Raw genomic sequence first — 7695 nt, forward strand, 5'->3', positions numbered from 1 at the left:
CAGTGGGCTTAGGGGAGGGAAGAAGAAATAACACACCTGGTGGGCCGAAAGTGCCATGTGTGTCTGTGTCTGGCTCTCCCAGGCCCTGAGGCTGCGTTCTGGGCCTTTCTGAAACTACCTCTGACCTACAGGTTGCCCTCTTGCTTTTTCCTTAAATCCCCGTCTCTTTAGTCGTCCCTTTGAGGATTCAGCAGTGACCAGAGGGGGCTAGGAAGAGTGAGCGATGCTCTCCAGGCGCAGGCTCCTCAGAGCCAGGGGGCCACAGTAGCTGCTGGAAGTTCTGGGTGTTCCTGTGGGAAGAGTGGCCTTTCATCCCAGATGCCAGGGAAAAGGGACCGCCACCACCCCACAAGCCTCCCCGCCCGCCCCCTCACCTGGCCCCGAGGGCTCGCAGCCGCCCGGTCCTCTCCCGTTGCATCTGCTTCAGCTGCTCCCGCAATGCGCGCCGCTGCCCGGCTGCGTCCTCCTGGGGCGGGGCCGAGAGCTGAGCGCCCGCGCCTCCCAGCCCCGGGGCTCGACGCGGCCAGCAGAGGGCAGCACCCGGGCAGGCCGGCCCTTCCCGCTCCGCAGGTGTCATCACAAGTGCGCGGTGCGAGCAAGTCAAAGGGACCCAGGTCGCGCCCCGCCCCCCCAGGCAGGGTTTTGGCGACCCCACCGCCTTCTCCTAGGGGTCTTGCCTGTGGTGGGAGCTGAGCCGGGCTCGGTGGGGATCTCAAGGGGTGCACGCGGCAGTGGCGGTTCCTGGCGATGCGGAGGCGTTCCAAGACCTGGAGGAGGCTTCTGTCAGCAGCCGATCGGCCGCCCCCCGGTGCCCCGCCCTCCCGGCCCGGCCGCGCACCCGGAGCCGCTGCTGCTCGCGGTCCTGTTGCCGCCGACGCCTGGCCTCACTGTGCAGCTTCAGCAGCCGCTGCAGAGCCGTCTCCTGCTGCGCCGCGCTCACGCCCGCCGACCGCCTGTCCCTGCTCGGGGACTCGGGCCACGCGGTCTTCGAGGCTCTGGGGGCCTCGGCACCTCCCCTCCGCCCCCCGAGGGCGCCCGGGAGCCCCATGGAGCCGCCCAGCTCCTGCTCCGCGGGGCCAGGGCTTCCTCCCGGGCCCCGAAGCGAGTGCGGATCGCTCAGCAGGCCCGGGTGCCCTGGGAGAGCTGCGGAGCGCTCCCGCTGCTCGGAACCACCAGTGCGTAGGGCCGCCAGCAACACCGCTCCTGGGCGTGGGAGCGGGGGCCGGGCCGGAGGCCCCGGGGCCGTAAGGGGAGCCGGCGCCCCTTCCCGGGCGGGCCCCTGCTCTCTCACGGCCGCTGCGCTCTCTCCTCTCGGGCCACCGTTCTTAACCTGCCTCAGCTGGGTGGTCCTTCCCCGCGGGTCCGGGCCCTCCCTTCCCCCAGGCTGCAGCATCTGTTCTCCCAGGGGCCTGCAGAAGCCCCCCGGAATTCCCAGGGAGCCGCCTTCCTCCCGGGGCGGTGTAGGTGCCTCTCCCGGAGCCACCTCCTAAGCTTGTGAGATATGGCCTCTGCCCTCGGAAGACTGAAGCGTCTTCACTTCCGGGCCCTGAGGAGAATCCTCATTCTGCTCCGGGAGGGCCTCCTTTCTCCGGCACTTAAGGCGCCTTCCGCTTTGACTTCGAGGAGCCTCTTTGTTCTCACCCTGGGAGGCCTCCCACCTTTGACCTTCGGAGACCTCTTCCCTCAGAGCCTGAGGGGCCTCCCCACTCTGACCCTCGTTTGTCTTCTCTCTCTTACTTGGAGGAACTTCTTTGTCCTCCCCCTGGAAGGCCTTCCCTCTCTGATCCTGAGGGGCCCCTCTCTCTGACTCTGAGGAATCTCAATGCTTAGCAGTTTCTTTAGTTCTGCTCTCTCCTGGCCCAGGCTCCAGCCCAGCCCCTCCAGGGGATCCTGGGGTTCTGGCAGGCTCTGGGAGAGGAGGCCTGAGGGCCCTGCCTCCCTGAGCCAGCTTCTTCTCCTGTAGGCTTCTGGACGGTGGTTGATGGGGCCTCTGGGGCATGGGCTCTGCTAGCTCCCTGTCTTCCCTCTGGGCCAGCTCCTAGGAAGGAAGAGCACCTTTCCCAGGTTTGTGAGGGAATCCTCATGCCAGGGCCACTTCCCCCAGGGGAGCCTGGAGACCCCAGTGGCTACCCCAGTGAGCCTCACTTCCATTAGGGCCCTTGCCTGATTCCTACATTCGTAAAACCCATGTTATGTAGTGTAAAAGGTGCTTCAGTGATGGCCCCTTCTTCCACCTGGCTGTGGGCTTCTCACCCCTGCAGTCTCCTCCCAGGCAGACCCCCCCACCTCTGCTATCCCCAATCTGAGAGGGGTCTTGCCCAGGACGCTTCGACCCTTTCACCTTGAACTCTGAGCTTCCGGGTTCTCCAAAGCTACTGCTGGTGGTGAGGTTCAGCTCTTGTGAGCAACCTGAGGGAGAGAGACAGATGTTGAGAGCCCTCTGCTCATGTCCCAGGCCCTCACACACATCCCACAGAACTGGAACCAAGAAGCCTAGGGAGTCCCCAGCACGTGAGGGGATGTGGTGGTGGGGTACCCTGAGGGCTGGTGTTGGAACTTCAAGGCCGTCGCAGTTCATCATTCCACCTTTATTTACACAGCCTGCTATGTGCCTGCTTCTCAGGCTTGCCTGCCAGCAGCCGACCCCATCTTCCTCATCCTCCCAGCCAAGGACCACCTCCGGGGAACCTGCACACCCTCTTCCTCAAAACCGCCAGGGGAGGCCCAGGAGCAGGAAGGGACTGGTTTCCAGGCTCCTCAGTCCCTCATAAGGACACCCGCCCTCTGTCCTTGTGTGCCTGTCCAGCCCCACAATATGCACCTGACTTTCCTATTATTAGGATAATCCTCTTTAGCTCTTTCTTGGTTTCCGACAGCAAAACCAAATGAAATTCAAGAAGTGGAATTTTAGGCCAGAGGCTAGCCTAAAAACTGCAAGTCTTCATAATTAACGAAAGGAATCTAAAAAAAGAGATGAAATGTTGCTGCTCCTTTGCAGCTGTGGAGGAAGGAGCATCGTTTTGCATCCATAAAACTACTTAGGAGAACCTGATCTCGTAAGGTCTTAAATTGAGAACTCTCGCAAGAAATACCATCTTTATGCAATATGGACATGTGAATATTCATAACAGTAACCAAATGGGAATGTTCTCTGTGAAAACAAATCTGTCTTTTGAAGAGTTCTGAACAAAGAGGTCTGATAAGACTCCCAAGCCCTCAGAAATTATTGCCATGAACTGTGAAAATAACCTCCAACCCTGTCCCTCTGTAATTCTGATCTGTTGTCTTACTAGATCATTTATTTCACTGGTTATAATGTTGTAATAGATGTCTCCCATCAATGTATTTCAAGAGATAATATACTTGTAAAAATTTTTCTGTCAATCAGAAAATAATCATCGGCACTTTCCTCCTCTCTCCCATGCATGATGTCACAATTAAAAGCTTATGACGGGCTTCCCTGGTGGCGCAGTGGTTGGGAGTCTGCCTGCTAGTGCAGGGGACACGGGTTCGAGCCCTGGTCCGGGAATATCCCACATGCCGCGGAGCGGCTGGGCCCGTGCACCACAACTACTGGGCCTGCACTCTAGAGCCCGCGAGCCACAACTGCTGAGGCCTGTGCGCCTAGAGCCCGTGCCCTGAAACGGGAGAGGCCGCTGCGGTGAGAGGCCCGCGCACTGCAACGAAGAGCGGCCCCCGCTCATCCGTCTCAACTAGAGAGAGCCCGCGTGCAGTGACGAAGACCCAACGCAGCCCAAAATAAATAAATTAATTAAAAAAAAAAAAGCTTATGACTTTGCTAGGCTTATTATTTAACAAATCATTTGACAGCCTGTTTCATTTAAATTAAATTAACAGGCCCAGGGCTCACAGCATCCAACCCACTGAATTCTAATTGCCTGTTTATTGTCACACCCTCTCACTAGGCTGTGATCTCCTCAGGGATGAGGACAACTGACTGGCCAAGTCTCTTTTGTGCCCTGTATCTCCCCAGTGCCTGGCATGAGGGTGGCAGCTAGGCAGCTTGGAGCTGCCATTCCATTCCCTCCTCGCTGGAGGACAGGGAGGACAGACAGTCATTCCCAGCACTTTCTCCTCTGAGCCCCAGCTTAGCTTCAGAATCCTCCTGGACACAGTGCCTGAGACAGCTGGCACCAATCAGGTGGAATTGGCATATAAAAGAAAACCTACTTGCCGTCCCTGGGTGCCCCTGGCAGCCCACAAAAAGGTATGAGGCAAAGAATAGGTGAGGATGGACTGGAATCCTGGGACTTGGGGTGAGGGCTTCCCCGCTCCTCCCAACCTAGGCTGGCCACTCCAGCCCAGCGGCTCCTGTTCTCCTGCTGCAAACCCCTGCTGTCAATGTACCAGATGTGGGCCCTTCTGCAGGCATGCCAGGGCTCTCCCACCTTGGGTCTGCATCAAACCTGGCTTCACTCAGATCCAGGGCTGACGATGGGTCTTTTGCCAGCCCCCTGCAGGAATGCAAAGGCTGCCTCAGGTGCACCTCTTGCATCTGGGCTCCGATCGGCTGGGGGCAGCCTGTTTGCCAGACTCCGCACCCACAGCAGGCTGCGGAGCCTTCCCACCCCAAGACCGAAACTCAGTCCACGGAGGCCTTCCCCACACCTGCACCCACCACTGGATTCCAGGGGCTGGAACTCAGGGTTACCTTGTCCAGAGGCTGTGGGGCAACCATATGGGTACAACTGAGTGAGAACCCCAGGAGGATCTGGGGGCACAAGGAGGGGTCGCTGGGCAGGGCTGTGGAGGGAGACGGGGCAAAGGGTTCAGTGTTTGGTCACTTTGTGTGGCAACACGGAGTGGATGGAATTCCCTGGGAGACTCACCCCTCCAGAAGCTGACAGTCCTGGCTCAGGGAGTCCTCAGCCTGGGGCGATGGGCACAGCCTGGAATTCTGGAAGGATTGGGGGGGCACCCTAGTCTACAGGGCATCATCCCCCAATGTGGCAGGCAGCCTCTAAAACAGCCCCCAGTGATCGCTCCTCCTGGCATCTGTGCCTTTGTGTGACCAACCCCCCTTCCCCTCCAAGTGAAGGAGCTTGGAAATGGATCCCTCCTGCCCAGTGAAGCCTTCAGATGAGGCTGCAGTCTTGGCTAAAAGTGATGGCTGGACACTTCCTTAGTGGTCATGACTAACACCCCCTCCTGCTACAAGCTACTAACCTGCCCAAAGGGCCTCAGGCAGTTGGTGGCTGAGCCGGGACTCGAGGCACATCCTCATTCCCAGTCACCACAGCACCCTCCTTCCTAGAAGGGTGGGACCAGCCACCAGCCCCGGAAGGAGGGGCCTGGGGCTGGGGCTGCTCAGGGTCTCATCTCTGGGGCACCCTGGGCATCAGTGCCTCTGCCCTCTGGGCCCCGCCAGGCCTGCTTTCCTCCCTTGCTGCAGCCATGTCTAAAGGCTTCTAGGTGTCACCACGCTGTTGATTTGACCAAGATAGTTCACTGTGGAATGGTAGCAAGCCAGAATGGTCCTGTGTGCCAGGCACGGTGCTAAATCCTTTACACAGATGAGTTCACAATCCTCCCAGCAGCGCTCTGAAAAAGTGCTATTATCGTCCCCATTTTGTAGCTGAGGAAACAGGCTTACGGTCCACAGGGAGCGTCAGAGCAGAGATTTGAACCCAGATCCATCTGTCTCCAGAGCCCACATTCCTTCTACTTCTCAACCACTACAAGTGCCCCAGTGTTTCACTGACGCCCCCGCCCTCAGCCACACCCCAGCTCACCCCACTCGTCCGCCGCTCCGAGCCCCCATCCGTCCTACCATGGGGCTTGCTGCACTGGCTCCACGCACACTGGGCCTGGTCCCTCAGACCGCAGAACTAGGCCCAGGAAGGCCAGGAGAGGCCCAGCCCCGCCCCGGTCAGCAGCTCCAAATCCCACAGGAGCTGCAGGAAGGTGGGGTGCCAGGACGTGAGCGGGCACGCGCCCTGCCCTCTGCCACCCTCCCTGGCCGACGGCCGCCTACCTGCTCCTGGGCCCGCTGGCTCCACTCCATCTGCGGCAGCACGGTGGGCAGTTCGAGGCCTGAGGGACAGGTCCGGCCGTCTCCCACCTGGGGAGGCAAGGTAGAGTCAGACCCCACGGAGAGCCTGCCCCCTCGTAGACGGTGCCCTGCCACCCTCACCTGCTGCAGGGCAGCCCAGAGCTGGCCCAGGCCTGCAGGGCACCGGAAGAGGTGCTGGTACAGGGCCAAGGCCTGCTTGGGGCTGCAGGGGAGCCCTAGGCCCCCAGGTGTGGCTGCCTGCTCCATGGCGCAGGGGGCCAGGGAGGACGTCCACCCCCTCCCCTCCCCCAGCTGCTCCTGGAGAGAGGAGGAGGATGAGGAGCTGGGGACAGACTGCAAGGAGGAGACAAAGGCTCCTGAGCTCAGTAACGCGGGGGCCCTGACATCTGAGCCGGGGCCTGGGCCTCAGCCAAGTCTCATAGAAACCCGACTCTGATGCAGGGTTCTCGGCCACGTGGGTGGCAGTGTAGGGTGAGGACTGTGGCCCTGATAGAGAACGACGTGTGTGCGTGTGTTTGCAGTCCCAAATGAGCAACTATTTTATACATACGGTTAGCCCTTAAGCAACACGGGGGTTAGGGGCCCAACCCTCCTTGCAGTCAAAAATCCACATATAACTTATAGTCTGCCCTCCATATCCGAGGATTCAACCTACCTAGGGTGGTGTAGTGCTGTAGTATTTACCATTGAAAAACATCTGAGTATAAGTGGGCCCGTGCAGTTCAAACCCGTGTTGTTCAAATGTCAACTGTATATATGAAGCTTGCAACTGCATTATATGGTATGTGATATATGCCCAATACAGGCAGCAGCTTCCAACAACTAACTGTATGCCCGGACACAAAATGCTACGTACATGTAATCCTTCCTTGAAGCAACTCTATGAAGTAGGTGGTATCGTTTTCAGCCCCATTTCACAGAAAAGAAAACCGGGCCCCAGAGAGTAAGTTGTCCTACCTAACACATGGCACTGTCTCCCTCATCTGGGGACAGACAACACGAGAAACAGGCTCTGGGAAAATGTGGTCCCGAGCGTGAGTAGTAATGCGCTTCCTTAGTGCTTGCTCCAGGCTGTCCATGGGTCACTCTGTTTACTCTCCGCAACACACGAGATACAGCAGATGAGGACACAGTTTGTAGACGTAATGACAAGGGGAGGGAACAGGCATATGTGATGGTCTGTAATCTTCGCATCCCCTGCCGTCATGAGCAGCCTGGCCTGCCTGCCGCTTTGTAACCGCTCCATGAAAGGGGCCCCAGCAGAAGCAGGCTGAGCAAGCAGGCGGGGGAGGGGTTGGTTCAGCCCAACACCCTCCCTTCACTCCCTGTTGGAATACTAGGGTCCCCCCAACCCCAATCTTTAGCTAAGGTCCCTAAAAAAACCAAGGTCACATAGCTGATAGGTGGTAGAGAGAACTCAAAATACAGTTCTCTTTGAAAAGAGACTTTTCTTGTCAAAGAAAGAGATTTTTTTTTTCCTCTTTCAAAACCCATGTTCTTTCCCCTATAAGGATGTCTTCGAAAGTCACATGTGTGTCCCCTGCCCACGTCCGTCAGGGGTGGGTGTAGCTGTGAACACACGCGGGATACATGCATGTGTTTATCTGGGTTTTTGAGGGGTGTGTGTGTGTGTGTGTGTGTATTTCATCACGTGTCTGTAT

This window comes from Hyperoodon ampullatus (assembly GCF_949752795.1).
Source record: "Hyperoodon ampullatus genome assembly, chromosome: 9".
In the NCBI taxonomy this organism is placed as follows: domain Eukaryota; kingdom Metazoa; phylum Chordata; class Mammalia; order Artiodactyla; family Ziphiidae; genus Hyperoodon; species Hyperoodon ampullatus.